This window comes from Simochromis diagramma, unplaced genomic scaffold (assembly GCF_900408965.1).
Source record: "Simochromis diagramma unplaced genomic scaffold, fSimDia1.1 OVJJ01000321.1, whole genome shotgun sequence".
Taxonomy (NCBI): domain Eukaryota; kingdom Metazoa; phylum Chordata; class Actinopteri; order Cichliformes; family Cichlidae; genus Simochromis; species Simochromis diagramma.
Genome location: NW_024386772.1, coordinates 7,928,626 through 7,946,461, shown reverse-complemented (window position 1 = coordinate 7,946,461; position 17,836 = coordinate 7,928,626). Strand labels below are relative to the sequence as shown.

Below are 17,836 nucleotides of genomic sequence, written 5' to 3'. Positions count from 1 at the left end.
TCCGCTGAGTCATGACAATTCATCCTCACAGCCACTGACATTAGTGTCTTAGCAGCTACAGAGTAAAGGTAGCGCTTTGCACTGTGATTTATTGAGTGGCCCCACTGCAGAGGGAAGTGGAGGGAGAATAAAGTGCTCTCACCTGAAAAGTGAGGCTCACTTTGGTCAGAGAGATTTTTTTTTTTTTTCCAGAGGCTTCACTGCTCACATTACTGTAAAAAGAGCCACCGAGGTCTGAATGATTCCATATTCATGAGTGGATTAATGAACAGTTGCAGGAATCGTGTCTGCGGCAGTAAATTAATTCTCAACATTTATCAGTGTTGAATATATGAATGGACAAGAACAAGTGTGCAGGAGGCTAAAGCGCTGACTATTTGCACTAAATAATGAACAGAGAGGGAATGTTTGCATCTTTCTCCTGCATGTTCAGATGAGTGCCTGGGATTTGACCCTGTAAACTGCTTGAACATACTCGGGTTTACAGATTTGTGCTATTGTAAGTTTCTGTGTTAACATATGTACAGTGCAGTCCATGAATCCAACACTTTCTGTGCATGTTGAGTTTTAGAAGTTCATGTCCCAGATTTAACATATTTTATCACTCCCATATAGTGAAACCTTCAATATGAGTAGGTTATAGCATAAAAATAAACATGAGTAAAAGGATTTTATGGCAGTCGGTCATCTTGACAACTTCTACAAACAACTTGAGGGCGGGCCTTTTTTTCTGGCCTTTACATCTTCAGTCCTCTAAGTCTCCTCTGATCCCATCAATTAAACTGCAGGCCTCTCTTTATAGAGGGCTTATGGCTTTCATCCTTTGCACAGACAAGGTTGCACAGAGCCTCCACATAACTTGACTGAGTCGTTCACAGTAAATTGACATGAGTGTAAATTTTATTATATTGAATGTAATGTACAGTTAGTATCAAAGAATATTAGCAATACATCAGTTTCATTAGGATTAAAAGTCAAATACAATTTAAATGCTGGGATTAAACTAACTAGATTAAGCTGAATTTTTCATTTTAGCACAATGTTAAGCATGTCTACATCATAAAGTCAAGATATGTGCTTCCTTTGCTGTGTCTCAAACAACAACATTGCCAGGACATATATAGGAAATATATCTATTAATAGTATTAATATTATTAATATTAATTTGATGTAAATGCCTCAGTCCAAAGATCAGTCTTAGACAGGCCGCCATGCTCACCATACTATCCAAAATGTAACACAATTAAATTAAAAAAAAAAAAAAAGAAGGTTGGGTTGTGCCTTAACTTACCTTGTCAGGTACTAGTAAGTGAGTGGCAACGCTCCTGACTTGATCTTCCTGGAAAACCCTTCCAGTCAGTAAAAAGAATTTCACCATCAACTCAAGGAAAGTCTCTATGTGGTCATCCCCACCCTACAAATCCTAAACCAACTCACACTCACATCTCATCTCATTTTCTGATGTAACTAATAAGGATGGGGATTGATAACAAATCCAATTCCATAATTCCATTATCATTATCACTTATTGATTCGATTCTCATTGGGATCTTATTTGCTCTCCTTTGAGAGTCACCACCATTGCCACCAGTATACCGAAGAGATTAGATTGGTGGAAATTGCATGCTGCGTGTTCAAATGTTTGTGCATGTGAGGGGTATGTCCCTTCTTTGTTGTGATCAGTGTCATGGTCGTTAGTCAGAAACCTGCAATGTATTATACAGATTACACAGAACACTTTTTGAAGCAATGCATTGCATTACATTACTTTTTTGAATCTCTATAAAATGACCTGAAATGCATCGTCTTATAATTGCCATTTAACAAAATAAACCTCAGGCTACAGTTCCACACACCAACACAAATCCCTATCCCAGTGAGGAAACACATATGATCTTTCTCTAAATCTTTAGGTATGAACATAAAGCTGAAAGCACAAAGCAAAGATGAAAACCAGCACAAAAGAAACTGGCACAATGGTTTTACTTTAGAAACATGTGCAGGTAGAAATGGAGGCTGCAGCCTGACTGCTCATCACTGTCTTTGTTAGCCACTGCCACTGTCTGGCTGCTGGACTGGGGTTTGTATTCACTCAGCTTACTTCACTCTCGGCTCTTTGCTAGCTTAGCGTTAGCATTTAGTATGTGCAGGTGCTTACAAAGACCTGAAGTTGTGTTGCTAGCATAATGCAGCTGTTTCTGTCCTGGATGCAGTTTTTATTTTACCATCAAGCTTTTGTCCTTTTGTGCTATAAAAATATTATTAATTTCTGAATCCACCCTGTAGACTGCACCACTGTTTTCCGCCTCTGGCACGGGAACTAAAATCAACTGACTTTAGTGCGAGTGCAAGAACTGATAAGTGGTATCGATAGGCAAGCAGACTAACGATTCCAAGAAATTGAAATACTTTGAACCGGTTCTCTACAAGAATTGGGAAGAATGAAAAGAATAAATTTTGTTAGATTCACATACTAGTTCGAGTCTCCCAAACACAGCAAAAAAATCAATTTTATGTGGACAAACAGAGTCCTTAAGCAAGGAAATTGCAAAAGTGGCTGGATTATAGATCAGAAAAGCCTTGGTATGCATTTACATTGTAAAAAGCCTTGTTTTTTAAAAAGTGACTCATCTATAATCGTGGGAGGTTGTGGCCAAACTACGCAAACATCTTTTTAAATCAGACCTATGTGTTAATTTTCCACTGATGATATCAATTACACTGATTAACGCTTAGAGAAAATTGTGGGAAGCTTCACGGACATCCTTTGTAAACCAGTAAATCTCAGTTTGAAATCAGGTTTAATGATGGCCCTGATAACAGGACTCAAATTAATGCTTAAGCTGCCCATTTGTTCTGGTGTTGAACTCGACTGAATTCTTGCTGTAGTTCAGGAGATGTCCTTCAGCTTTGCCTAGTAGAAGTGAAGGACAATGTGTCACTGCAACATCAATGCTCCATTGCATCATATCTTTCCCGATGTCCTCAGTGTTTACTCATGGGAATTTTAGAGAGGATTCACATGAAAAAACTTTTCTGCTGTCTTTGTCATGGATGGCCAGTTCTGTGGTTATGAAAGGATACATAGATTCTCTTGTTGGTATTTTTCTTTTACTGTTGTCTTTTAGAAATATTTACTTTTAATACTGCTGAACAGGAACACCATACAGTATATGTTTTACGTGACTCCAACTGAACAATGCAGGATGACTCTTTTCTTTTCCTTAAAAGAGCTTCTGTGCATTAGTCCGTTCTCAGCGTGCACATCTCTCTAACTGTTCTTCTCAAACAATCTAAGAATACCAAATGCCCTCTTTAGCTGGTCCTGCCCTGAAGAAAATCTGCTAAAAGCAATAAAAGCAACAGTGTAAGACCACATAGAGCCCCTGCTATACTTGTCATCCTTATCATTCTACCCCACTTATTCCAGATAATAACAAATTATTCGCCATGCCACTCAAGAAATCCTGCTTTTGCCAAGAATAAAAGTCATTATGGTGCTTCACAAGATGTCCTTGATGAACAATCCTCGAGAGCAAAAACAGACATGGGAGTACATTAATGTCTTCATCACATGCATGTGTAAAGGCCACTCTTCATCACACCACTCTGCCACTCTGTTATTCATTCATCACTATGCAGGGTTGCCCTGGAAGCATGGAAGAAGAAACTACGAGACAAAGATCAGACATTAAATGAATGACTTCTCCAGAAAAACAAAATAGCCCCAGAGTTTGTGCCACTTAATAGCTTTTCTGCTTTTGTACCCTAGGGTCCAGTCTACGCACAGAGCACAGAGATGGCTTTAACAAAAGATTATGAATGTACCCCTGAAACCAAGTGTCAACAGTAGGGTGTCTTTAAATATGGCAAAGGTTAAGTGCACAGCTTGTTTAGGTTAAAGCAACACAGGAGGTAGTGCACATATTTTAAAACAGTTTTATACAATATACAGTAATACAGACAAGAGGTACTCTGTTATAAAATACTGAAAGTGAGGTTAAACTATTTAAAATCTTAAATTCCACTAAGCATTTTGCTATTAGGCCTACTCTACTGAAAGTTGTCTCGACTGAGATGTCAAAACTACATGCAAGCAAGCTAGGATGGAGGATTTGAAATTTATACTTCCTCTCTAAATATAGAGAGGAAAGTTTAGGGTCTCTGCCTGCCCACTCTTGCTTACTTCTAACTTTTGACACTCTGAAAGGCTGGGGCTAACTGATTTAACTGATATTAGTTAATATATGGTTGAATAAATACTAAATACTAAACTGATATTATAATTTACAAAGAGCTAATCAGGGGCAAAATTATTAGGTGAACTAGTGAAGCAAAATAAAGAGAGGGCATTGTAACGTTCTGAGAGGAGAATATCCAGGGATCTTTTACTCGGCAAAATGTTACCACCTCCTCTTTTATAAAGAATATGCCTAAACTTAATAAATAAACACAAATTGCAAAGTTATTACCAAGATAAAACAATGTATTTAGTCTAATTTGCCTGTCTAAGAAATATTCCTCAATTAAATCTAAGGTTTTATGTATGAGGATTTCAAATAGCAGTGTTTTTATACCCTTTCTGCCTCTGTGTAAGTAAGAAGCAGCCAGGCACAACTATTATAAGATCATTCCTCATCATCAATGATGTTAGAGAAGCAACTGTTGCTGTCCATTATTCTGGGAAGGGTTATAAGGCTATTTCCAAACAATAAGGTGAGAAAGAGTATCCATGACAGAAGAATTTTTTTTTAAAAATGAAGAGGTTTGCCTCTTGAAAGCCTCTTCTTTCTAAAGAGAAGATGGCAGCACAGCTTAGTTTTCCAAAGTTGCATCCAAAGAACCCACAAGCCACAGGCCTGGACACCTTGCAGTCAGTGACCCGTCCAGGAACACTTTTTCTCTAGAGTCAGTGATCATACTGATCATACTAAATGGTTTTGTTTCACAGGCATACATTTGTTTCCAAATTATTACCCCCAGTTTCTAGCCAGTTATTACAATACATAAATTTACCATCATTAAATTTAATTAAAGGTCTTATTACTCAGCTATAACCATTGTTGTTACACGATAACCTTAGAATCTTATTTGGCCATTACTTTGGTGATTAAGTGGTAATCATTTCCTTCTTCCATATTATTATCTTCTTATTGCCTCCTGGTTACCTCACTAATACCACACTATTAGAAAGCTGTAATAGTTTAGCAAACAACTACAACCTGACAGAAAGTTTAGGTTTCATCTGTTGTCATTTTAAAACATACAAATTCACGTAAAACCTAAAAACAATAAACTATAAATAAATGTGTTTGAATTGTAAAATTCTATAACCAAAATTTAGTGTCAAGCATTCATGTTGTACTTTACAGATTTTCTCAGTTGTCCAATTGACTATTTTTAAATCACAGTTACACAGTTTCCAAAATAAAAAGAAAGTCAATTTTTTGTTTGCTCTTGAAAACTTTTTAGAATTTTTAGACAGCTGTCTACAGTTTGAACAAATATTAGTTTACTGTATATGGCTTTGTGAGCAAATCGGGTCATGTTTCTTTTAGCTGCACAGTTTCACTATCCATTATACACCAGAAGATTTTAATTGTGTATGATTATTCTAAAAGGGGCGGCCTGCTCAGATTAATATTTAAGCCTTCAGCTGCCTGGAAAAGATGCAAAAGAGGACAGATGTGGTCTAAATGCTGGTTCTTTCCCTATTGCATTGCAAGGAGCAGCGTTAGACGTGACGGCGGTGACATCTGTGGCTAAAGGAATAGGAGAAACAGAACAACTGCGTTCACTGTTATATACAATTCCACTTTGTAGGCTTATGTTTAATTCCTCTTGTTTAGTTCTGTGAAGTGCTGCATTATTTTTCTTTTTGTTGTTACTTTAGTCTGTGTACTGTATTATTTAAAGGCTGGCTGGATTATTTTTGTTCTCTCTCCATACATGCAAATGTACATGCTCTTTGTCTTTACAAACTAATAATGCCTTAAGCCTTTTGACTGGTACTTATATAGCGCTTTTCTACTCTACTTGAGCACTCATTCATAGCTAAGTGCTTTCTTTCTAACATTCAAACACATTCACACTCCGATGTATGCATCTTTGAATGCTAATCAATAAAATCAAATCAAATCAAATCATCTTGTACAAGGATAGGTGACATGCAGACTGGAGCAGCCAGGGATCAAACCACCATGTACTAATTAGCAGACGAACGGCTCTACCGCCTGAGCTCAGCCAACCCAACACTGGAAATCAGCATTTGAATAATGTTACTTTTGACACATAAAAGAGGTCAATTCTCCCTAGAAAAGTTATTGTCAAGTGCACTGTCCAATATTAGCAAAAACATGTGGGACAATAATTTTTCAATTAAAAATGAGAAATGGCTTCTAGACTCGATCATTGGACAAAGAAAATGTAAATATTCCAAATATTAAATATGCATAAACCCACCCTGGTTTACATATTGCCAAAGGACCTTTTGATTTTTGTCGCAATAATGTATTCACTGACACAAAAACAGACAGATTAATTAAAAGTTTTAGGATTTGAAGGGAAATGCATCTTCGGAGCTGACAACTTCAAAAATATTGCGAGAAATGCACCAAAGCATTTAAGAAAAACTGTAAGCAGCAAAGCCATGTTCTATTTTCTGTAAACCCATTACAACATCATTATAGTGGCTCTAGACAGCATGCCATGCTACTTTAATATTGAATGAGTGAGGGAACAGCACACCAACATCTTGCTTTCATGAAGCTATCAGGAAACCCATTCTGTCTCCAAATGTGTTTTTTACTGTAGATAGGGGTTGAGGGCACAGTAAGTATGCCTGTCTATTTTTAGAAATGCAATTTCAAAGTTTTCTGTCTTCATACACATGCACATGGGCCAGTTTTTAAATGAAAGGATGAATTTCCATGTGTGTGTGTGTGTGTGTGTGCGTGCTTTACGTGTGTGTGTGTTTTTGCTTTGCTTAGGGCTTATTTGTAGTTTTAACAGGTAGCAAATACTTTCCTCTGTAGAGGAAACGAGCTGTGAAACTTTCCACTTCCTTACCTTTAGGCTTAAATGGGACTTAGTAACTGAGATATAAAATCTAGAAATCACCTCCCAAGTATTACCAGACAATATGTAAATTTAATGACTTCACCCTCTAGTTCAGTTATTTCATGGTAGGTTGGAAAGCTTGGCTATAGTGTAATCACCTGAATTTAGATTTGCACGCAGCCTCAGGTGATGGTTTCCTGCACTCATTTTTTTTTAGTCCCCACTTGCCCAACACCAACGCAGTCAGGAAGCTTAACTAAATGGACTCACAGTGCAGTGTTCATGAAACACCTCCTATCACACAGTCTCTTTCTACATCAGAGTGGAAGTTTTAAAGAGCAGCGATACTTTTAGCTAGTCTGCTTCTCACTGCAGGGCTGTTGCTTGTGACTGCGTTGGGCTACAAAGATGGGTTGTGCCTCCTCCACCCTACCTGGGATGCTTTTAAGAGCAACTAAATTATCTCAGCGCTTGCTGAATGACAGCTCTGGAAGTACATAACAGAAAAATGTATTTACCAGCATAACCTTGTCATCTTATCAAAATAAAAAAAATGTTTTGATGTAATAAAAGGAAATGTGACTCATAGTAATTCCTGTGTACAGTTTTTGAAAAGCAAGACTCCTGTCACATCTTAACACCTCTCACAAGCTCAGAGTGAGATCTGGCCATTAGCCAGTAGTAGTAAATGTGTTATATTACAAGACAAAATAACCTTATCAGAACTGTCAGTCTATGCAGCTTGACTTTATAATCATGAACAATTAAGAACTTGAATTTTTTATAACATGGTCCATGTTTTTAAGTTGATCTTCACAAAACTATTTCATTTTCATTCGTTTTAATATATTTTCAAGTTGTATGCCATACATAGCTGTCTACAGCTAAAGGTACTAAGGTCAGTACTTTTCTAAGGACATGTTCTCTAAATTGCAGATGGTTGTAGCTGCCACCTGATGCCCACAGGGTTCATCCAGGAATGGAACATTTGAGACGACTCTCTTGAGGCAGAGCAAGAGCTGAAATCATGTCTTTATGGAAACACTCTGGACTGGCCAGAGTAACAGCTACATGCAGTTAATTCGAACCAGTTTAATTTTCAGAGTTGCTCCACTGAAGGTGGACTCAAAAGTTAAAGTAACATTTATAACTTTTTAATGCAGTCTTTTTATTAGAATTGTGAAAATGTGTATGAGAATATAAATGTTAAAATTAGCCCCATGCCACACTGGGCTAGTGACTGGTCAGCGAACATCTGGCAATTGGGTCACGAGTGAAAAATGGGTTAAGGTGAAACTGGTGAGCCTTTTGAGATGTCGGCTGAAGCAGAGAGGGACAACTTTTTTACTTTGAAGGTCAATGGACTCCTTTTCTGCCACTTTTTCAAGTCTTACCACTGGCAGGAAGCGGGTGTTTGCAGACAAGTTGCTGTCTTCCATGCCAAATATGGGCAACCATGGCAATCTGCTACTGACCAAATCACAAAGAGGTACCATCTTTCCAATACAACACATTTTCCCCCAGTGACCAGAGGTTGCCAGTGGGTTATCAGGGAGTCACGATCTGCTCTTTAGGCTTCTGTGACTGAGCTGAATCAGACATCAAACACCCTACCACTTCTCCTATACAAAGCAAACCCCTAACCTAAACCAACCGAGCGTTTCCAGACAAAAGAACCTGGAGGATTTCCTTTTGTGTGAATTTATTCTCCCACCAAGGTCTTTGTCACTGAGGTCACTGACAAACATGGAGCTGCTCATCAGGAAGCGTTTGTACACTTTGTAATCAGACTGTAAAACTAAATGTTAAAGAATGCCTAGCAGCTTCCAGCCATTGTGGCCTCCTATGATTTAACAGTGAGATGAGCTGAGGTGGTGCTGATGGTGGATTACAATAACAGGGCTTACTGTTGCTGACATTAAGGGCCATGATACATTATGTCTGATGTTGCCATTGTGAATTAATATATAAATCATAGAACTGAGTTCTTGATGTTCAAGGAGCATAGAGACATCACCCAGTTGGAGAATCTATAACCGTTTTCTGGGTCATTCCTTGTTCTTTTATGTATTACAAATTCAGAATATTATTTATTATCTCTCTACTGTCTCTTTTTTAGTGCTAATGTGGAGACCTTTCTCTGCAAACCACTTAAGGCATTCATTTTGCTGCTACTGCACAGAAACAACAAGATTATTTGTAATTTTACAAAAGAAGAAGAGGGAAGCAGTTGGAACTCGACTTGTCATTTTTTCTTTATATGTCAGACTGCAAACAGTAGAAGAATCTCTCCAAGCATTAAAAAGTATTTTTATTTTACAGCTTTCACTTAAGAGAGTAATAGTACAAATAAAATGAAATTACATGAAACATCATTTATACACAATATCATACAGCACTCTTTTATTGTGACAAGTCTTTCTTTGTCTTAAAAGCATAAATCATTTCATGATTTTATTTTCATTGAAACTGTATGAGTCATCTCGGAAAAAGTTGACATGGAACAGAAACAAATGGCAATGATTTAAATTCTGAACAGTTGCGTCACGCTGTGGTCCATAGCAAGCTATTTTTGTACTCATATCCATGTGTGCTCCTCTGCACGTCAGCAGCTGAGAAAAATCAGTCAGATTGGTGCCAATGCTCAACCTTCCAACGCTCTGGGTCAGCATCCTGGAGATGTGCCAGAAAATCCAGCTTCTCGCGACCATATGGGGTCTGCTTCTCTTCACCACTTCCGCACCTCCCCTCCTTCATCCCTACCTCCAGGGCTGCCACCTGACAAATCTTCAAATATATCTTCTTGCATAAAAAGCAAGAAAAAAGTAAAGACAATAAGACTTTCTGTTAACAACAAGGAGGAATATTACTTTGCATCCCAACATTTAAGTCTAGATGGGAAAATTATTTAAAATTAATACATATATGATGAAAACTTGACATTTATGGCATAATTTACTTTATTAAGTAACCTGTTATTAGTGCAATGGTTCAATCTTTGATATTAACAAGAATAACAATGGAGGTTGGAGCTTTAAATGAAAATATCTAGATTTTTAATTAGTTTGCATTTTTTTTAAATACAAGACTTTGTCTTTAACAAAGAATTGTAGGTGGTCTTGTTGCAAAACTTTTTTAAACAATTCACTGCAGAAACAAAACACAAACTAGTTATTTGCATATCTTGTTCCTTGCCAGCTTCATGGCAGGTGCCAACACGACAAACTATCTTTATCCAATGCGCAAAACATTCATGAAGAATAATTATTGTCTTCCATATAATGAGCACCTCTTTGAACTGAATTCCCTCGCGGAGTGACATTCGGTGCATATCTAATTTGTGGTGATGAAGCCAGTGTGCGTGTGTGAATGTATTTGAGAGCGAATTCTTGAGCTACCTGACTGTTAGAGCCCAGTGTAGGGAAAATGTTCCCTATTGGTTGAAAGATGGCAGCAGGGGCAGCTGCAGGACTGACCCTGCCAAGGACGGAGAGCTTCCCATGCCTGTTCAATGCCATAAAATGGGTCATTGAACAGCTAAATGGAGTCATTATGATGAGTAATTAAAAGAATACGGCTAAAGACTCCCAAATTCCCCCTTTTCTCTTGGTTCCGCTGCTTTTTGTGTTGTCATGGGTCTTTGCTGAAAGGCAGCTGTCTTGGGCCACTTTAACTATCACCCCTTTCACTGGAATGCAAATAGCAGACTCCACCACTAATTGGATCACATTATCTATTGTCCTCTCATAGACTGAAAATCTAGCCATTTTGCCGTTTTCCATAACTGATTGTTGGAGATTTGATTTTTCCAGTGCTTTTCATTTGACCCAACATGTTATACACTCTGAATCACAAGAGATGAGAACAAAGAATTGTTTGCTTAGAGTAAAAAGAGTAACATGAATACTGAGTGTAAATGTCATTTAGAGCTTGCTTATGTAGATATTAATATTTATGTAAGTGTGAAAATTGCAGCCTTGCATTGCGAACAGAGAAATATACCAGCACGGATGAGGCATGGACAAAGGATGAAGAAATTGTGTTTTCCTTCTGTTTTGATTATTGCAGCGAATACAAAGCGTGGCTTTCTTTTGAGTGTAAAGCTTTTCTTTCTCTTTATTTTAACTTCCAATAAAAATGCATGAATTTGTGCACAAGTTGCCTTCCCCTGGGCAATGTGTGTAGAATATTCTGTTTTGCTTTATAGGCAGTCATTAAGACGATGGGGGAGGGGGTGGAGGGTGATGTTTGATTAATTAGTGAGCCTAAGTTCGGCAAGACCGGAAACTGAAACAGAGGATTTCATTAGCTTGTGCTTGTTAGATAAGGTTAATGAGGTAGTTCTAATTCTTGACGAAAAGAAAATACATATATTCATGCAGCTGAATTCATTTTGGAGACTATAAGCCAAATGAAGGTGAACAAGCACGGGGGGTGTTATTGTTGTTTGTTTGTTTTGGTTTTTTTTATTCATGATTCATTGAGAATGGTATCCATGGATTCTATTAAGATGTTGACTTAAGGTTAAATGGTTGACAAACTGACATAAAAAATCAATTTTATGAACCTCTTTGTTGAAATTGAAATATTTACATGATTCTCTTTCAATTATTGTTCCTCAGTTGACATCTGCAGACATCTGTATTGCTGGAGGACACCAGGGATGCTTTCCCTCGCTGAGGATTTCAACCTAGACTACAGTGGTAAGTGCAGGTGTTTGGTACAGTCTCACATAGCTTGAGTCAACTCGAGCGCTGCATGAGCAATCACCTCCTAAGAGGATAACAGGCAATCCATCGCTAATCCACCGGTCAATATGCATGACAAGAACAGTACAGTAGCAAAGACAAACTACTCAGAGGACATGTCATTCTGAGAGTGGACAACTCTTTTACCATTTCACCATCTCAATTTTTTTAAATTAATTATCTTTTTTCAAAAATATGGACCCGAAATGTCCGTACTTGATTACTCTCGCTCTTTCTGCCTTTCTGGCTATATCTATATATCTATATGTATATCTATCTATCTATATGTCTGTGAAGGTTCTCAGTCATCCAGGTCATCGTAGTCAAAGGAGCTTGCAAAGAAAAGCGTCTGGACTTCTTTAAGTTGCTTGAAGACGTTTCACCTCTCATCCGAGAAGCTTCTTCAGTTCTAAGGTCAAATGGTGGGGAGTCCCAGATTTAGGTTTAAATCTGGGACTCCCCACCATTAAAGCTGGAAGTCTGTAAACCATGGTAGAGGCTCTGTCAGGGTTTGGTGCTGGATTTTAGTCAGTGGTGTTGGGGATCTTGTCAAAATTCACTGAATTATGACCAGAGAAGTACCATCATATTTTGACCCACCATGAAATACCATCTGCATCAGCATGACAATGATCCCAAGAACACTGCCAATGCAGTTAAACACAAAATAGAAAAACACATAATAGAACACTGTAATTCATGGATTCACATCCCCAATATGGACTTCAACATTACTGAGGCAATGTGGGATTATCTTAACAGAGAACAGAACAAAAGTCAGACAACTTTCAAAGAAGAGCTTTGAAATGACCTTCAAGCAGCCTGTAGAACGATTATTGAAGAATACTTGAAGAAGTTACAAGGAAACTTATTTAAGAAAGTTTAGGCTGTGCTGAATAATAAAGGTCGTCATAGCGATATCATAGGGAATGTTGACTTTCAGGCTTGTTAGAGGTACACAAATTGTGTTTTGCTGTATAGTTTCAAGTATATCTGCAGATGTGAAGGGTGGCTCAAAACCTTTGCATAGTAGTATATCCTATATTAACACTGCATTAAAATAAATACATTAAAATGGACAGGGCCTTGAAGAAGTATGGTCAGTGGCCTTATACCTCAACGTCCACTTTCTACGTCCCATTGCTTCATATTCATGGGACAAAGCCATATTTGAACTCATTTAAATAAAATACCTTATCACAATGTTGCTGTTTTTTTAATAATATATTCAGTGAATCTAGACAGACCAGCAGATACAAACACCTGCCAAAATACTAGAAACAGCCTTTGTTATAGTACACACCCAGACAAACACACACACACACCAGCCTGGTTGTTGCAGTGGATAATAATTTATCATCGCAAAAATGGGAATGAAAATATCTACAGTCTGATAACAGTGATACTGTATCACACTATTGATTAGAGTTGTTTTACCTCATACTGTATAATCTTATGGTTTTCCCCTACTGGGACCTTTTTTCTTTTTTTTTACTTTGTTTATCACGATCCTACTGGAGAAGCATTTTTGCAACCTCACTTATGTTATACTGAATAGAAAGTCTTACTGAAGATGGTGATTTTCATGATCACAGTATACGTTTCTGACATTTTTCTGACCGTTTTAAAGGTATAATTTTGCCTTCCATGATAATTCCCATTTATTTATTTATGCTTTCTTGCTCTGATAAAACTGAAAAATAATGAAAAATTAGCACTCATTAAGTGGCCCTTCACAAAAGAGATGCAGAATCATCAGTGACTCACTTCCTTGCAATATATATTTACATAACCTGCAGAACCTTTCAACTTAGCTGACTCACTAGTTACTCAGCTTGTCTGTCATGTAACAGAGAGTAGGAGGGAAGTGCCCTATGGGCCATGTTCACACAGTGACAATTTTCCTCTGACATTGCAATGAGGGTGGGCAGATGAGGTGCTGTAATAATGCTTTACTGCTGTGGTCCAGTTGTATAAATGTAAAGGCTCTGACAGACTGTTACATCCAACTCAAAAGCATACTGTATTTGGTGCAAAAAATTGTGTGAAAATACACAAAAATTGCATAGACGGAAATATGAACTCTACTGAGTCAATATGTAAACATGTTCACTTACATATTGGCAGCTAAATTTGTACTAACATGTGTAAGAAGTTGCAATAATGTTGGTGTTCCAGCGATTTTGTAACATGCCTGTAAAAAGATTTTAAAAAAATAACAAAGCACATTAGATATTTAATTCAGTCCTTCAGACTATCTAAAAGGATGAATTTGACATTTTTTTCCACATTCCACAATCCAAATTTCCATATATTTTTGTGTCACTGAACACAACCTTTCATCAGCCTAGTCTGGTACGCAATGATTAATGTCTATGTACATGAAATCAATATTTTCTATATTTAAAAGCCAAAAGAAGTCTACATTACGAGGCTGGATGGGTTGCTGGTGTAGCATAGCATTTTTCTAAAAGTCTTACATTACTGGACTACTGTCCCAGTTTTCCATTTATTTCCATTCTTTTAAAATATGTAATTAATTATAAATATTGTAGTCAAATAACAAACACTTTGTTTGGTTTAATCATAAAAACTACTGGCTTAGAAAAAGATCAGGATTTGGGTTAACAATGCAACAATGTCTTTAAAGCTTTGATTTCTCAGTCACACTCGCCTGGTTTCAAAGGACAAAATATGAAATTCTAATACAATTTATGCTTCCTATTGAACTACGTTACTTAAAAATTCATGCTCATGTATCATGAAAAGATACATTGCTTTTCATGACTAATTTACATTTTGAGCTGTACATTCGGGACATAATTGGTCCATTACTGTTAGCATGTTAGAAAACAATTAGTGCTGATGTTTTTTTAGTGACTTGAAACAAGGCTGTGTTTAACGATCTGTTATGAAAATGTGTATTAATATCACATCAGTTTTCCTTTTAGTATATCGTACTGACTATAGCCTCGACCCCTACCCCGAACAAGAGTAGAGGCAGGGGTCTAAGAGCTAAACAAATTGAAATGAGTAGTTGAAAAAAAAACCCGAAATGAGTAAAATGTGTCTAAAATAAAATTATATGTGTTGGTAATTTCACAATTAAAAATACATGCACAATACACGTGAATGACTGGCCTTCTTGGTGTATTCACAGGTGAGAAAAGGACATTTTCTGAACAACAGGACCTTAATGTAATTATGACCTCTTAATAGCATTTAAATAACAACAATAATAATAATAATAATAATAGTAAACAAACATTATTTATATATTGCTTTGATAGAAGTTTGAATGCAGAATGCTCAAATGACATATTTAAGGAAAACATAAGTCACACTAGCAAAAAAAAAATACACACACATACATATATGTATACAAAAATATTGATACTGATTGATAAATAACTGCTGTGGTACAAGTGATCCAGGCACTATGAAGAAAATATGTCGCGGCCTTTTACGTTCCAAACACCAAAAAAGTCCAAGAAAAGGCTATGGGTGGCAACGGGAGGTTTGTTTTAGAACGCACTTCTGACTCCATTGTAGGGATGGGTATCGTTTAGGTTTTATCCGATACCGGTGCCAAATCGGTACTTTTGAAACGGTGCCGGTGCTTAAACGGTGCTCGAACCGGTGCTTAAAGAATGGAGAACACAAAATTGGTCCAAAAACCTCTCATGTTCAGCTGTTTTTTTGTAAAAAGATAACAAAGTTAGCCTTTTCTGCAGCTATGGGGCATATATGGTATCACTCTTGGCTGGAAGCAGTGCTTAAACAATGGAAAAAACACAAACTTTGTCCAAAAACCTCTCATGTTTAGCTGTTTTCCACTTTTTCTTTGGTCATTTTAGCCTTTTTGGCCAGGGTGAAGGGAGTATCTGCCATCAAACAAGAAGACAGCCGCATGTAGCGATGATGATGTTTGCTAGTTCACCTTACCTGCACTAATGTAATAACGTGGTTAGCCTACTCAACGTAAATTACACGAACAACATTAAGCTACTCACGCAGAGAAGAACGGCTGCTGCTGCCATCATCATCATCATCATCATTTCTGCTACACTGGCAGGGCTAGGGGCCAGGACTCTCCTCTTCGGGTTTTTGGGTATGTTGCTAACTCCGGGTCCGATAACAGGCACCACACCCGCAGTAGATGTGCTCGGTGTGAGGTCTCGCAGCAAGCTATCAAATACAGCGCATTTCTTGGTTTTTGAAAAAAAAAAAAAAAAACGCTATGCCTTGCCAGGTGTTTCATCAGATTTGAGGTGTTACCTCCTTTGACAGTATCACAGTATCAGCTTAAAGCACTTGTTGCAGGCTGCTGAGTTTGCATCTTTTGCTGTGAAGTACAGCCAGACTTTTAACCGCTTCGCCTTGGGCATTTTTAATCTGTAGCTCTGCATAAAAGAACGTACGTACCTGGCCCCGCCTACTATCCTCGGAAACGTAAAATGATTGGCTAGAAGTGTCACAGCTCAGGAAAAAAAAAGCACCGAAATAAAGCACCGAAATGTGCGCTGCTTTTCGGTCTGGTTACTACCGTTTATGTCAGAACCGGTGCCATCATGGCACCGGACACCGGTACCCATCCCTACTCCATTGTTTAAAAATCATATGCCGTTTATTTCGTGGAAAATTATAAACAGAAATCAGTCAAATAACTTCTTAAAACTTAAAATTAAACGAAAGTTAACTTACTTTGCTTTAACAACTTCAAAAGTGGTCAAAAAAATCATTTTCTAACCCTCCAGTCTTCCCATCTGACATTTGGCAAACAAAAAACAAAAAAACCTCTTTACCACACCCCTCCAGGGTGCTCTTAATCTCTTGATTAATGGGAGGGTCCATAAGCTAATAAACCAATCACTTTCCAAAAGCTTCTCCAATAAAATTAATTACAAATTTACATAACAAAACTAGGTCAGTATATTCTTACACCTTTAAAGAAAAAACAAAAATGAATACAAATTTTAGTTATTTGTAATCATTTCAAAGTATACCTAATAACTCTCCACAAATCAAACCCTAATAAACAAGACTATGCAATCTTTAAATGAAGTAGATTAAATAATAATAATAATAATAATAATAATAATAATAATAATAATAATAATGACTCTGTAGAAAATTAATGAGTCATCAATAATAAAGCTTCCTTCATTGTTAGAGATATTTTCCTTGGTTTTTGTGTCATCAATTAGATGTGCCGCTGACAAGCCATTCATTGTATGAGGTAACACCTAAATGGATAGTGACTCTCATATTTTATCTACCAAAGAAATCATCTTTAGTACTTTTTATGTAAAACACTCCTTAAAACAGTTATTTTGTTTGTTTGTCTTCAAAATGGGAGTGGATTTATGTCATTTTAATCAAAACCAGAATTTCAAAGGCAACGGGTCTTTAAGTGTCCTTTATCCTTTATATACATTCTTGTCAATCATACAAGGATAAACAGTTTTAACAGGCACCAAACATCAAATCCCAACATCAAGCATGCAGTGATCAATTGACTGACTTGATTAAATCCTTGAGGCCTTTCAAGTGCAGCTAAAGAGATTCATTTATTTTTTTTACTTCTTTACCCATTGCTAGGGTATAAATTTTAAACCATATTATGCAAAGAGCATGGTAAGCTGATCTGCTCTTGTTATTTACTGCTATCCTAAAACAAATTTGGCAGCCATTGAAAAAAGGAGTGCAGCTATGCTTTAACCACTGTCAATAAAAGATGTGGGTCTGCTGAGTTTCAAGTGACAGATCTGTGAGTTCAGAGCTGGAGAGGGACCACAAAACTCCCAGTTTAATTATTTTATTCTTGAAAAGAATGTCTAGAGCAATATTGTTTTAGGGCACCCATATTTCCTCGATTCTGTAGAGACGTATGTGGTTTTACTTCACTGATTTGTGCTGGGTTTGCAGTGAGCACGAAAGGAAGAAACATCTAAATCACACTGAGGGATAATCTTTCTTTTAAATTGATTGTTAAACCCCTTTGCCTTTTCCTTAGGATTTAGTTTTAC

At 37.1% G+C, this 17,836-nt stretch overlaps 1 protein-coding gene across 1 annotated transcript in view; it reads left to right on the top strand.

Moving 5' to 3' along the window:
• elfn1a (extracellular leucine-rich repeat and fibronectin type III domain containing 1a) overlaps nt 1-17,836 on the top strand; it is a 76,827-nt gene that overhangs the window by 37,606 nt on the left and 21,385 nt on the right. Inside the window, exon 2 of the mRNA XM_040046450.1 lies at nt 11,682-11,762. The gene's annotated coding sequence lies outside the window, so the exon portion shown is untranslated. The remainder of the gene's footprint in view (nt 1-11,681; nt 11,763-17,836) is intronic.